The sequence below is a fragment of the Nomia melanderi genome, chromosome 3 (assembly GCF_051020985.1).
Source record: "Nomia melanderi isolate GNS246 chromosome 3, iyNomMela1, whole genome shotgun sequence".
Classification (NCBI taxonomy): Eukaryota; Metazoa; Arthropoda; class Insecta; order Hymenoptera; family Halictidae; genus Nomia; species Nomia melanderi.
Window position 1 is genome coordinate 14,052,878 of NC_135001.1, and position 16,315 is coordinate 14,069,192.

Genomic DNA, 16,315 nt, shown 5'->3' on the forward strand with positions numbered 1-16,315 from the left:
CGACCCAGGAGTCTCGTCACTGCTACGTCATATGGCTACCCCTGGTCTTCCTGGCAATTCTGGCCGACGGAATCCGACTTTTGCACTTTGCAAATCTGGTTTCCATAGTCTAGGTTCATTTTCGACTAAAGGTAACCCGGACTTTCCACTGGACCGACGGCCGTAGCCGTCGTCCCGATGAGACCTCGACCCAGGAGTCCGATCACTGCTGAGTCATATGGGTACCCCTGGTCATCCTGGCAATTCTGGCCGACGGAATCCGACTTTTGCACTTTGGAAATCTGGTTTCCATAGTCTCGACTCATTTCCGACTAAAGGTAACCCGAACTTTCCACTGGACCACCGGCCGTAGCCGTCGTCCCGATGAGACCTCGACCCAGGAGTCTCGTCACTGCTACGTCATATGGGTACCCCTGGTCTTGATGGCAATTCTGGCCGACGGAATCCGACTTTTGCACTTTGGAAATCTGGTTTCCATAGTCTAGACTCATTTTCGACAAAAGGTAACCCGAACTTTCCAATGCACCACCGGCCGTAGCCGTCGTCCCGATGAGACCTCGACCCAGGAGTCTGGTCATTGTTACGTCATATGGCTACCCCTGGTCTTCCTGGCAATTCTGGCCGACGGAATCCGACTTTTGCACTTTGCAAATCTGGTTTCCATAGTCTAGGTTCATTTTCGACTAAAGGTAACCCGGACTTTCCACTGGACCGACGGCCGTAGCCGTCGTCCCGATGAGACCTCGACCCAGGAGTCCGATCACTGCTGAGTCATATGGGTACCCCTGGTCATCCTGGCAATTCTGGCCGACGGAATCCGACTTTTGCACTTTGGAAATCTGGTTTCCATAGTCTCGACTCATTTCCGACTAAAGGTAACCCGAACTTTCCACTGGACCACCGGCCGTAGCCGTCGTCCCGATGAGACCTCGACCCAGGAGTCTCGTCACTGCTACGTCATATGGGTACCCCTGGTCTTGATGGCAATTCTGGCCGACGGAATCCGACTTTTGCACTTTGGAAATCTGGTTTCCATAGTCTAGACTCATTTTCGACAAAAGGTAACCCGAACTTTCCAATGCACCACCGGCCGTAGCCGTCGTCCCGATGAGACCTCGACCCAGGAGTCTGGTCATTGTTACGTCATATGGCTACCCCTGGTCTTCCTGGCAATTCTGGCCGACGGAATCCGACTTTTGCACTTTGCAAATCTGGTTTCCAAAGTCCAGGTTTATTTTCGACTAAAGGTAACCCGAACTTTCCACTGGACCACCGGCCGTAGCCGTCGTCCCGATGAGACCTCGACCCAGGAGTCTCGTCACTGCTACGTCATATGGCTGCCCCTGGTCTTCCTGGCAATTCTGGCCGACGGAATCCGACTTTTGCACTTTGCAAATCTGGTTTCCATAGTCAAGGTTCATTATCGACTAAAGGTAACCCGGACTTTCCACTGGACCAACGGCCGTAGCCGTCGACCCGATGAGACCTCGACCCAGGAGTCCAATCACTGCTGAGTCATATGGGTACCCCTGGTCATCCTGGCAATTCTGGCCGACGGAATCCGACTTTTGCACTTTGGAAATCTGGTTTCCATAGTCAAGACTCATTTTCGACAAAAGGTAACCCGAACTTTCCAATGCACCACCGGTCGTATCCGTCGTCCCGATGAGACCTCGGCCCAGGAGTCTCGTCACTGCTACGTCATATGGCTACCCCCGGTCTTCCTGGCAATTCTGGCGTACCGAATCCGACTTTTGCAGTTTGTAAATCTGGTTTTCATAGTCTAAGTTCATTTTCGACTAATGGTAACCCGGACTTTCCACTGGACCACCAGCCGTAGCCGTCGTCCCGATGAGACCTCGGCCCAGGAGTCCGATCACTGCTGAGTCAGATGGGTACCCCTGGTCTTCGTGGCAATTCTGGCCGACGGAATCCGACTTTTGCAGTTTGGAAATCTGGTTTCCATAGTCTCGACTCATTTTCGACAAAAGGTAACCCGAACTTTCCAATGCACCACCGGCCGTAGCCGTCGTCCCGATGAGACCTCGACCCAGGAGTCTGGTCATTGTTACGTCATATGGCTACCCCTGGTCTTCCTGGCAATTCTGGCCGACGGGATCCGACTTTTGCACTTTGGAAATCTGGTTTCCATAGTCTCGACTCATTTCCGACTAAAGGTAACCCGAACTTTCCACTGGACCACCGGCCGTAGCCGTCGTCCCGATGAGACCTCGAGCCAGGAGTCTCGTCACTGCTACGTCATATGGCTACCCCTGGTCTTCCTGGCAATTCTGGCCGACGGAATCCGACTTTTGCACTTTGCAAATCTGGTTTCCAAAGTCCAGGTTTATTTTCGACTAAAGGTAACCCGAACTTTCCACTGGACCACGGCCGTAGCCGTCGTCCCGATGAGACCTCGACCCAGGAGTCTCGTCACTGCTACGTCATATGGCTACCCCTGGTCTTCCTGGCAATTCTGGCCGACGGAATCCGACTTTTGCACTTTGCAAATCTGGTTTCCATAGTCTAGGTTAATTTTCGACTAAAGGTAACCCGGACTTTCCACTGGACCAACGGCCGTAGCCGTCGTCCCAATGAGACCTCGACCCAGGAGTCTGGTCATTGTCACGTCATATGGCTACCCCTGGTCTTCCTGGCAATTCTGGCCGACGCAATCCGACTTTTGCACTTTGCAAATTTGGTTTCCATAGTCAAGGTTCATTTTCGACTAAAGGTAACCCGGACTTTCCACTGGACCAACGGCCGTAGCCGTCGTCCCAATGAGACCTCGACCCAGGAGTCTGGTCATTGTTACGTCACATGGCTACCCCTGGTCTTCCTGGCAATTCTGTCCGACGGAATCCGACTTTTACACTTTGCAAATCTGGTTTCCATAGTCAAGGTTCATTTTCGACTAAAGGTAACCCGGACTTTCCACTGGACCAACGGCCGTAGCCGTCGTCCCGATGAGACCTCGACTCAGGAGTCCGATCACTGCTGAGTCATATGGGTACCCCTGGTCATCCTGGCAATTCTGGCCCACGGAATCCGACTTTTGCACTTTGCAAATCTGGTTTCCATAGTCTAGGTTCATTTTCGACTAAAGGTAACCCGGACTTTCCACTGGACCAACGGCCGTAGCCGTCGTCCCGATGAGACCTCGACCCAGGAGTCCGATCACTGCTGAGTGATATGGGTACCCCTGGTCATCCTGGCAATTCTGGCCGACGGAATCCGACTTTTGCCCATTGCAAATCTGGTTTCCATAGTCCAGGTTCATTTTCGACTAAAGGTAACCCGGACTTTCCACTGGACCAACGGCCGTAGCCGTCGTCCCGATGAGACCTCGACCCAGGAGTCTGGTCATTGTTACGTCATATGGCCACCCCTGGTCTTCCTGGCAATTCTGGCCGACGGAATCCGACTTTTGCACTTTGCAAATCTGGTTTCCATAGTCTAGGTTCATTTTCGACTAAAGGTAACCCGGACTTTCCACTGGACCGACAGCCGTAGCCGTCGTCCCGATGAGACCTCGACCCAGGAGTCCGATCACTGCTGAGTCATATGGGTACCCCTGGTCATCCTGGCAATTCTGGCCGACGCAATCCGACTTTTGCACTTTGCAAATCTGGTTTCCATAGTCAAGGTTCATTTTCGACTAAAGGTAACCCGGACTTTCCACTGGACCAACGGCCGTAGCCGTCGTCCCAATGAGACCTCGACCCAGGAGTCTGGTCATTGTTACGTCACATGGCTACCCCTGGTCTTCCTGGCAATTCTGTCCGACGGAATCCGACTTTTACACTTTGCAAATCTGGTTTCCATAGTCAAGGTTCATTTTCGACTAAAGGTAACCCGGACTTTCCACTGGACCAACGGCCGTAGCCGTCGTCCCGATGAGACCTCGACCCAGGAGTCTCGTCACTGCTACGTCATATGGCTACCCCTGGTCTTCCTGGCAATTCTGGCCGACGGAATCCGACTTTTGCACTTTGCAAATCTGGTTTCCATAGTCTAGGTTCATTTTCGACTAAAGGTAACCCGGACTTTCCACTGGACCGACGGCCGTAGCCGTCGTCCCGATGAGACCTCGACCCAGGAGTCCGATCACTGCTGAGTCATATGGGTACCCCTGGTCATCCTGGCAATTCTGGCCGACGGAATCCGACTTTTGCACTTTGGAAATCTGGTTTCCATAGTCTCGACTCATTTCCGACTAAAGGTAACCCGAACTTTCCACTGGACCACCGGCCGTAGCCGTCGTCCCGATGAGACCTCGACCCAGGAGTCTCGTCACTGCTACGTCATATGGCTACCCCTGGTCTTCCTGGCAATTCTGGCCGACGGAATCCGACTTTTGCACTTTGCAAATCTGGTTTCCATAGTCAAGGTTCATTTTCGACTAAAGGTAACCCGGACTTTCCACTGGACCAACGGCCGTAGCCGTCGTCCCGATGAGACCTCGACCCAGGAGTCCGATCACTGCTGAGTCATATGGGTACCCCTGGTCATCCTGGCAATTCTGGCCGACGGAATCCGACTTTTGCACTTTGGAAATCTGGTTTCCATAGTCTCGACTCATTTCCGACTAAAGGTAACCCGAACTTTCCACTGGACCACCGGCCGTAGCCGTCGTCCCGATGAGACCTCGACCCAGGAGTCTCGTCACTGCTACGTCATATGGCTACCCCTGGTCTTCCTGGCAATTCTGGCCGACGGAATCCGACTTTTGCACTTTGCAAATCTGGTTTCCATAGTCAAGGTTCATTTTCGACTAAAGGTAACCCGGACTTTCCACTGGACCAACGGCCGTAGCCGTCGTCCCGATGAGACCTCGACCCAGGAGTCCGATCACTGCTGAGTCATATGGGTACCCCTGGTCATCCTGGCAATTCTGGCCGACGGAATCCGACTTTTGCACTTTGGAAATCTGGTTTCCATAGTCTCGACTCATTTCCGACTAAAGGTAACCCGAACTTTCCACTGGACCACCGGCCGTAGCCGTCGTCCCGATGAGACCTCGACCCAGGAGTCTCGTCACTGCTACGTCATATGGCTACCCCTGGTCTTCCTGGCAATTCTGGCCGACGGAATCCGACTTTTGCACTTTGCAAATCTGGTTTCCATAGTCTGGGTTCATTTTCGACTAAAGGTAACCCGGACTTTCCACTGGACCAACGGCCGTAGCCGTCGACCCGATGAGACCTCGACCCAGGAGTCCAATCACTGCTGAGTCATATGGGTACCCCTGGTCATCCTGGCAATTCTGGCCGACGGAATCCGACTTTTGCACTTTGGAAATCTGGTTTCCATAGTCTCGACTCATTTCCGACTAAAGGTAACCCGAACTTTCCACTGGACCACCGGCCGTAGCCGTCGTCCCGATGAGACCTCGACCCAGGAGTCCGATCACTGCTGAGTCATATGGGTACCCCTGGTCATCCTGGCAATTCTGGCCGACGGAATCCGACTTTTGCACTTTGGAAATCTGGTTTCCATAGTCTCGACTCATTTCCGACTAAAGGTAACCCGAACTTTCCACTGGACCACCGGCCGTAGCCGTCGTCCCGATGAGACCTCGACCCAGGAGTCTCGTCACTGCTACGTCATATGGCTACCCCTGGTCTTCCTGGGAATTCTGGCCGACGGAATCCGACTTTTGCACTTTGCAAATCTTGTTTCCATAGTCTAGGTTCATTTTCGACTAAAGGTAACCCGGACTTTCCACTGGACCGACGGCCGTAGCCGTCGTCCCGATGAGACCTCGACCCAGGAGTCCGATCACTGCTGAGTCATATGGGTACCCCTGGTCATCCTGGCAATTCTGGCCGACGGAATCCGACTTTTGCACTTTGGAAATCTGGTTTCCATAGTCTAGACGCATTTTCGACTAAAGGTAAACCGAACTTTCCACTGGACCACCGGCCGTAGCCGTCGTCCCGATGAGACCTCGACCCAGGAGTCTGGTCATTGTTACGTCACATGGCTACCCCTGGTCTTCCTGGCAATTCTGTCCGACGGAATCCGACTTTTGCACTTTGCAAATCTGGATTCCATAGTCTAGGTTCATTTTCGACTAAAGGTAACCCGGACTTTCCACTGGACCAACGGCCGTAGCCGTTGTCCCGATGAGACCTCGACCCAGGAGTCTCGTCACAGCTACGTCATATGGCTACCCCTGGTCTTCCTGGCAATTCTGACCGACGGAATCCGACTTTTGCACTTTGCAAATCTGGTTTCCATAGTCAAGGTTCATTTTCGACTAAAGGTAACCCGTACTTTCCACTGGACCAACGGCCGTAGCCGTCGTCCCGATGAGACCTCGACCCAGGAGTCTGGTCATTGTTACGTCATATGGCTACCCCTGGTCTTCCTGGCAATTCTGTCCGACGGAATCCGACTTTTGCACTTTGCAAATCTGGATTCTATAGTCTAGGTTCATTTTCGACTAAAGGTAACCCGGACTTTCCACTGGACCAACGGCCGTAGCCGTCGTCCCGATGAGACCTCGACCCAGGAGTCTCGTCACAGCTACGTCATATGGCTACCCCTGGTCTTCCTGGCAATTGCTGTAAAGATAGCTTTGCGTATGACAAACTTTGATCGCGTTTGACTTTAATACTATTGAATGTAAAGCGCAATTATGTTAACCACCACGTACTTCTTTTAATTTTGAAATTGCGTAGCGAATAACTAAATAATCGCGTTTGATAGCATGCGATGTATTAGATATAATTCTCATTGATTAACGTAGCGTCGCGATATCGATTGATTGCGTTTTTCCTAGTGTTGCGACAATGACTTTTCGCGTTGCTTTAGAATTGCGTTATATTAAATGCTCAAACGTATGCTGGAACCATTAGAACCACACAGCAGTTTGCGTTACTGCGAACGGTGGTTCTTCGCAGCTGAAATAGCTGCACATTATTGCCCGCAACCAACATGGTTGCCCCGTATTCCGAAATGTAGCATTGCGTATAATAAAACTGGTGCACGCGAGTTATTTATTTTAAATTAAATAAATTAGAGTTTCGATCGATACTGAAACCTTCGCGATTTCATTTTATTGTGAGATTTGTATAATAGCGTTGCGATTAATCATACTTTTCGCGTTTTTTATTGAGATATTTGCATATTTTATTAATCAGCGTGGTGAACAGTAATGCATCTCTCGCGTTTATTATTCAAAGATTTGTAAATTCCGTGAATTAGTGTTGCGAAAGAAACGGTCCACTCTCGCGACTTTTATAGCACATATAATATACAGAGTGGACAGTCCCATTTTTTAAACATCCCTCCTTCTGTTCAGCTTCATGTAATTGAACAAAATTTACTATCCAATCATGTGAGTTTCTGTTTCAGATAAATTTGAGAGGGATACGAGATGGCATTCTATGGGAAAAGTGGTATACATTTTAATTTCTATTTTCATTTCATTTATTTAACACTTTGTGTTTCTGTTTTAGGTAATATCATAAAGGTAACTGTAAGTAAACATTGTACCCTTCGTCTTAGAGTGCATTTTTTAAATTGTATTTATCTATTAATCGAACAAGTCAGTATCCGTTGTCGAGAAGACTGAGAGGAACAGAAGATGAAATTCTATGGGGAAAACGGTATATACCTTAACTTTTATTTTCATTTAATTTATTTAACCCCTTGTGTTTCTGTTTCAGGGAATAGTATAAACGTAATGGTAAGGGAAATTTGCATCCTCCTTTTTAAGCCCCATTTCTTAAATTACATTCATCTACTAATCGAATAAGACAGTTTCTGTTGCAGAGAGGACTGAGAGGATTGGAAGATGGCATCCTCAGGAGGTAGAAGGTAGAAGCAACCATTTAACATGCAACTCTGCTGTTCGAAGAATACGCTCGGTCGAAACTTTTTATCTTCATCTACTTTAATCGCTTCTGTTGCAGGCGACAAAATGTGATACTACATATAGGCTTTTAACATTTTATTGTGAATACAATTTTTATTTAATGTTCTATTTCAGAATAGACTCAAGAAAGAAGACAGCGGCCGAGGGATTAGTATTGTTAGCGATCGTCGCTAACACGGTTTATGGCACGGATGTACGTGAAGGGCTATTTTAGAGATTTAGGATTTTTAGGTTTTTAGTAAGCATGTGTTTTTAGAGTGTAATATACTTCTTGGCGAGAGAAGACGATTTATGAGTTAAAAACTGCGAGTTTTAGAAAGTCGCTTCTCTCGTCCCTCAATAGCCGTGGCCGTGCCATAAACAGGGACCATCCGAAGGGTAGTTGGACACGTGCATGTAACGGTAAGGATACCGAAGGTCCGCCACCTGGACGAATTTCCACCAGCGTCGTCTTCGCCCCTACACGAGCATTGCGGCACCCCTTCCCAAGTGAGCGCGCTAAGGGCGCAAGGAAGAGTGTTTGCGTTAAGTTAGGTCCGCTGATTGATGACTCCCAAAATGAGAAGAAACCAATCAGCGGACAATTTAGAAAATAGGGACTTGGCGATCAAGAGCGAAGATCGCCAAGATTCAGTCGCTCAAGCACGAGCAGTTAGTTAGCAAGTACCGGAACAAGATAGTATCTTAGACCATTAGCAATCTTAGTGCCCTTTAGAAACCTGAAGACAAGTCAGGGAAACCGAGTGCAGTTTATTAAGTGAATGGTGAGCCAATTCAGTGAGCGGGTTAACCATTCTGGTCCTTCGAGAAGGTTATACCTAAAAACCTAAACATCCTAAATCTCTAAAATAGCCCTTCACGCACGTCCGTATCATAAACCGTGTTAGCGACGGTCGCTAACAGGTATAATATTAACTGCGATAGGAATAAGTGCGTTCAATGTAAACGCGTTAACAATACGTGCGTTTAAAATAAGGTTTAGAATTAGAACGGGGTCGGTGGAATTGAATTTTCCACCTATCTCCCAGGGTCTCCTTGTAGCAACCTCCACGCGGTGGACCTGGAAACTAGCAGCATCGCCGACAGAGTAGTTTCTATCGAGGATGGTGCTAGGCCAATGGCTGCGAATTGTGTAAAATATGCCGAGTAGTTATCCTTTAGCTTCATTCTCTGATTTCGCCTGTTTCTCCATCTTCTCCGGTTCACTTAACCATGCTTGCAAGTGCATCGGGCCGTATGTCACATTAGTTAATTCCGCCGTACTCGTACCTCCATGTAACCGATTGGAAAAATGAAAATGGTAGGGAGTCTTTGGCACCTCGGTGGAACCAGTGGGACGCTGAATGACCCAGGCCATCCTCTGAGCTGGTATATGACGGAGCATCGTAACTTGGCACTGTGGTTCTGGCCAGTGTGATCGCGGTTTGCCTCGCATCTCCCTCATTTTGCTCTTGTTTAATCAGCGACTTTTCCGATATCTCTGTTTATCGAATCAAGGACTTCTTTCGTGGTTTGCTCCGTTTGCTTGTTAGCCTGATAATTGCCCGGCATATTGCGGCGCATGTATAGTTTTATAAGGCTAAAGTATGTTAGAAATAAGATTGTATCCTCCATTTACTCATAAGATAATAACAGTATGTATTCGGTATACTACATCATACGATTACAAAGCGTAGATCTAAGTTAATATACGTTAATTTTAAATTATGCTTAAAATGTGCTTGAATTATCCATCGTTGGATGATTAATATCTCCGTTCTTGAATTAGTAATAGACAATTAGTTAATTGAAAGTGGAATACTGTTTAATCGACCTACCTGTTCTCCTTGACGGATTTTCATTATATGCGCCGATTGTACTTATCCTACGACGTTACTGTTATGAGAAGCTTGCGTATATCGTTGGTAGATGGCGCGGTCAGTTACTTTTTTGTATTTTTAACTTGTATCACATTGTATTGCATTTTTATTTTTTTACATCAGGTGTTCTTGAATAGTATCAATGAACCAAATAAAAAAATTCCTTTATCAGTTGATGTTAAACACTTAACAATAAATCAAAGTCTTTGAGATCAATATGGCAAATATTTATGAACAATTCGGCCAATATATTAAATTTACACAGTCTTATAAAAGTATGTACATCAATAGAGCTGCGCTACCCGAATAAAGTAAGACGTTAAGTATCAGTTCCATTTAAAATGTTTTTTCTCCATATGTATTTTTCGCAAAGATTACTGCTTGGTACGATTATAGAGAATAGTTTCGTTGAAATGAAGGATATAATACTCGCTTAAATTCCTTACGTCACTTTTTTTAATAATTATGCCAATCAAAGCATCCTTATCGTTAATCATTTGATACTAGAGAAAGCTATTCTATGTTCACGAAATTAGGATCCTTGAACGTCCGATTGGTTGATCGTACGTCCGGAGTCCGCAATTTCCTTGGCGGATCGTCTGTGATAAAACTCGTGCTCAATCGGGAGACGTAATTTCCTTGTCAGATCATCTGCGATAAAATTCGCGCCTGGACATGCGTCGATCGATGTCCTAAATTCGTTTTTGATCGAAATCTAAAACGTGAACGATCACAGCGGTCGTTAAATCGTTTACGGGAACATCGACGGCTAAAGCGATGTTGACATGCTGGAAGTCTGGTTCTCGGTGATGGGACAAATTTCTTTGAAATCGTATTCGACAATACACGAATGTGCCACGAGAAATTTCGTTAATATTCGATTGGAAGTTAATATTGCACATCAAGCAATGTATTTTATTGAAATGTACTAAAAATAACTTCAAACCCCGAATTATTTTTACGGAATTCAGATACTTAGCTAACTTCTGTAGCTACCGAAAGAAGTATTACTTTAAAGAGACCATAAACCAACGCAACGACAAAGATTTTATTTTCAACCGATGTCATCGATCCCAGGATTGTTGACAAACGGAAAAGTTTCGCTGGTTTTATGCTAGGCTCCTTCAGTAACGAGACTTTAACCGTCTTGTACAATTTGATCAACCGTATCAGTAACTGATAACGCTGAATACGTTAGACTGGGACAAACAAGAAGCGAGAAATTACCTGGTGACGTCGTTCTACTCCCTGAAGCTACGGTCTGTACAATTTCTTCTGGGTCGCTGGTTATCACGACTCCTCCTCAAAGACTATGGGAAAGTACGTCCGTTGCCGAGGGTCATAGCGCAGGGAAGATACCGGTGTCATGCGAACGCGATTTAAACCCCTGAAAATACTAGCTTAGAGCCCGGGGCAGTTCCAATTAATCCGGCACGTTGTACGCGATATTAGTTGGGTGTTGACAGTGGGCTCGATAAAATCTCTCGACAGCTTGAAGCTGGTCCACTTATTATTCATTACACTTTCAGATGCAGCCAGTTTCACCGGCTAGAACCTGGTCCTTCCACACGGCGGAAGGTGTTTGAGCTAGAAAACTTGTCGCTTAACGTGCGTGCGTAATTCGTACGTGTACCCGGATTTCCTACGCTTCCTCGATGAAACGAATTCGTAGGGAAGAAATTTTCTTCACGCTGCACGGGTTAAATGCGAATTATTATTATCAGTTATCTTATAAACCACTATCGGGATTTCTCGCCTTCCTTTTTGTTCCTTAGCTAGCATTATTATGGATAAACTGTTTTCTCCCGTTTATCTTTGGTAGAAAACATTGCGTCCGCGTCCAGAACTTTTGGAAGGCGACTGACGAAGTAAATTCGTCCAGTGGGAAGAGAACGTAGGCCACCTATCAAAGTAAACATCGATCGAAAAGTTAGCCACGGTAAAAATGGAATTCCTTGGATCCGAAGTTGCTGTCCGACAAACAGAACCTTTTTCTTAGTTCCTGATAACGTTCGATGATCCAGAAATCTCGGTTTCATATGAACTGGGTTAATCTCGATAACGCAACATTATTTCCTTGACTTACAATTAATCTAACTCTTTTACAGCGTTCTACCTATTACACTGCGGAACAAATTTTAACCTATGTTAGTTTTTGCAATAGCAAAATAGCTACGTGATCGGGCAAGTCTCCTTTATTTTTTGCGACAAATTTTAACTGCCTATCGTTTTTAGTTTTCACGTAACACTTGGTTTTCTGAAAAATCCCAGTTTTTTCGAAAACTGGACCTGACCCAGCAATTTGGTTTTCGGATTCGTATTTAGGGTAAGGAACTCTATAAGAATTACATAGTGGCTATTGTAAAAACTAACATAGGTCAAAATTTGTTCCACAGTGTTGTTATTCAATTTATTAACCCTCTACACTCGACAATATGTTCAACTGTAAATATCCACTACTTTCTACTGAAATATCAACAAGATTATTTAAAATTAACATAAAAAGAGTCTTGCATTAATTGTGCAAGATGTTATACGTTGACATCCTATATAAAATTTAATATTGAATTAAAAATTTTATAACTGTTTTATAATTTTATAATTTATGGGTTAACAATAATTAATGAATCTTTTTCTGATTCCGGTAACATACTAGAACTCTACTACGTACTCGGGGCGCAGGGTGAATAATCATAAAACGCATTGCAACAAAAAATAAGAGAAAATCAAACGGAATGCAAGTATATATCTAAGTGCCTTGCATCTCGGTTTCTATAAGTTATGGTATATCGAAACGTGGTTCCCTTCCTTCCGCCAGTAGCATTTACAAAATGGTTTGCGATCGCAAGAATTCTCGAGAATGTCTGCCATCTAATGATTATTAGCACGCGGCTAAGCTCTCGGTGAACTTTTAATTAAGCGAGATCCGTAGATAATGAAAGCCAATAAAAGTCAGTGGAACTCGTATTGGGAGCACGGCCGATATGTCGATTGACGTTCACTTTATTGTCTCCGCTTAAACAATGAATTGTAGTGGTTATTCGGCCGGGGAGGGGGGGTGAGACAGGCGGCCGGGGTGCAACGCTGACACAAGCACCGCAGTGCTCAAATGAGGAGGACCCTCTGTCTCGCCGCTTCCTACCACTTGCACGCTTACTGACGCCATTCACCAACAATACCGAAACCATCAACACTCCTCGCCGGGGCTTCCTTGCACACGTATCGCACACCGGCAAACATCTTTTTTTCGTTACCTATACGCGACGCGCATATCGGAAGCCTGGCTCAGCCACTTCCAGACACATCGGAATTAACGCGGTGATTTCGAGTGCCGCGGGGAATTCTTCGAGCAACGGCAGCCGAGCTCTCTCGCGCCGCGGATGTAAAGCTCCCTGCACACGTCGTACAGTGGGGTATTCGCCTGATTAGACCGGACAAAAGTCCATTTTAAAAATTTTAACTAAACCGAAAAATTTTTGCTGTTTGAGATAGTTGAATATGCGAGAAATAATGTCCTACAAATTTTTTTCTCCTTGAAGTACTCGAAAAATGCTGAGCTATCTCAAAAGTTATACTACGCGTTTTACTTTTAAAATTTCTCGCAACACTTTCCATATGCTTTGGAAAAGTTGTACGAATCTTTTTTCGGTATCAAAGTTTCTAGGTAAGTATACACTCTACCTGTAATAGTTCATTATCTTTTTACCATGAATCTTTATGTAAATATCGACATTTTAACGTACCTAATACATCATCGATATTTCATATATGTAGTTGTATAACTTCACGAATAATTTTGTCTTAGATCAGGATGTGTCCCAACATTCTTTCTAGGGCAGTTGTATTCTGTAAGTTTTTGAGATTGTTATTTAAAAATAAAATTCTCCGCACATGCCCGCCTTTTCGTCCTAATGTTGTGTTTCGGAAAGCCACTTTCTAAGGTCATTAAGGTTTAATACTTCGAAACAAATGTTTTTTCTTATAAATTTATATCACTCTTAACAATATCAGCAATTGTTTAACAGAAATACTGTAATTCTTTAATTTTGCTCACTAGTATAGTGAAAATTAGTAAATTAAACAATTATATATTACTTATGATGTATTATTGTGTATTATGTATTATATATTATATTGTATATTACATCATATAATATATGATATGTAAATATATATTTCTTTATAGACTGATATGAAATTATATATAATTTATTTTAATAAATTTATTGTTATATGCCATATAATTGCATTCTATTGTATATTATTATATTACATTTTTATAGTTTCTTAAAGCATCGATGTAAACCTGTCTTTAATTTTGCCCGCTCAGGTTCGGTAAATACCTCACTGTGCGTCGGGACACGTACAGTGTTCATTCGTGATAATTCCAAATGATCAGCAACGTTGATTATTGGTATGTGAACAATTTGTTATTATTATTATTTAAAGAACTGCTTGTACTCTGGTAGATAATACATGTATATATATATATAAGTATTAATATATAAATAATTTACTGGTAATATTATTCAACAAATTAACGTTGATACGTGTTGCGGTGGATGCATTACTACAAGATATTTATTTCACTCTTTTCCACTTTCTGCACGATGTGTTCATTGATGTATAAATAATATTTCTTAGTCATATTATTTAATAAATTAAGGGTTTTAATAGTGGCATTAATGATTTTTCCCCATATCAGTTTGTCGTGTAACGCCAGTTGCTTCTAATACCGATTCATCAACGTCGGATATGCATTGCAATGTGTGTCATGCAATTTGGGAATCAACGCGTGCATCGTAACATGTTCCAACGTGTGAACGGGTCTTAACGGCACCGGCCGATTCTATGCCGTTCCGTGTTCACGAGTTGAAACCGGTTTACGAACATTTTCTACAGAGAATTTATGATATAGGTTTCTCGAAAATTATGGGCGTTGTTTTATTTGGCACACTTTAGGCGACCCTTCGACTGGGAATGTTGAACATCCGGGACGCACCTGGGACTGGGTCGATTTTGACCCCTGTTACCTTTTATCTAGGATTTCTGTGACATTCTTTCTAACGGAATTTTTCCGTCTCCCGTCCCGTCGAGATGGATGATCGTTATGAATTATGGTTAAAAAAATAAATAAATGCGCTATTAATAATGAAATAACTGATTTACAATACTTAGTATTTTGTTACAAGAAGTGTTATCTGTGCAAATGATAGTCAGGCGTTTCTTTTTTCAGTTGAAGCTGTTTCTTCTTTTTTCTCGTTGTGTACACAAACAAGCAGGCACATTCTTTCACCGTAATTCCAGAAAGTGAGCTGAGCTAAATGGATTGCGACGTCTTGCGGTCCTTCGCGCCATTTGGAATGAATGAATGTATCAGATGGATTTATGTGGAGTTTTAAAAGCTGCTTTTTCTAAGGACACCGCCGAGCCCTACACTGGTAGCCATTTGTTAAAGAAATAATCCTGTAAATAATATTACAGCGATCCTTGTTACGTCGATACTGGTTCTACGAAGTGCTTGAGACTAATACTTATACCGAGCACAATTAAGAATGCCAACAACGAACGATACGTACGAGTTGAAGACGAAATTAAAGAGAAAACGAAATTATGGGACATTAAAGAATTCCACACTGAACGTACTTCGCGTAGCGTTTAAATAATCAACATCAAAATAAATATCTTTCGTATTTATAAAAAGAAAAATTCCAGTCAGAAACGTTATGTTCTACAAATTATTTCATTCGAATAAGTATTTTTAACAAAATCGTTGACACATGGCTTATCGCATTTGAATTTTATAATAGAAAACACGACACGCAGCGAAATCAGTGTACAATTCTTACCGCGTTTCAAATTTAGCTTGTCTTGAGACTGCTAGACTGAAAGTTTCTGGAATAAGTTATTGCGCTCGTTAGTACGAACGTGAACCGACTGTGATTGTTTCTTGCGTTTTAACGCGAGACGCTAGCGAGCAGCTTCAGCCGACGAACACGGTAACTTGCACTGGTTGATGATAATTTCCGTCAAATCAGTAACTCTAATACATCAAGTGGAATGATGAAAGAGCCGGAAGCGCAATCAACGGGTTCGCGTCCAGTTTGCTAAGGTTTTCCCCTTTCTTTCTTGCCGGCAACCCTTTTTCCTTCAATCAACACATGCTTTTTCTTTTAACGCTTGCTTCCGTTTCCTTTTAAACCCCCGCAAAGCTACCATGGCTACTCTCGAACTAATTCGTGAACAACAAGCATGAAAAGATAACGAAGAAGGGAAAAATAAAAATAACACGCCGAGTTTTTATAAACAATAAAGCACAGAAATTTAATTCGCCTCTTTCTGTTTCTTTTGATATGTATTTACCATTTCATTCATTGGTTCTGCTTCGCGAATAAAAGACAGATTACGTCGAAAACTCGGTGTAAGAAAGATTTTAATTCAGTAATATACATTGCAAATATATCGTTACAAACAAAATAAAATGCTTGATATAGAGAACAAAGATTTATTTTCCACAAACTAACGCGTAAAATCGTGAATTTTCGGGAACGTTGACAGTCCAGATGAAGCG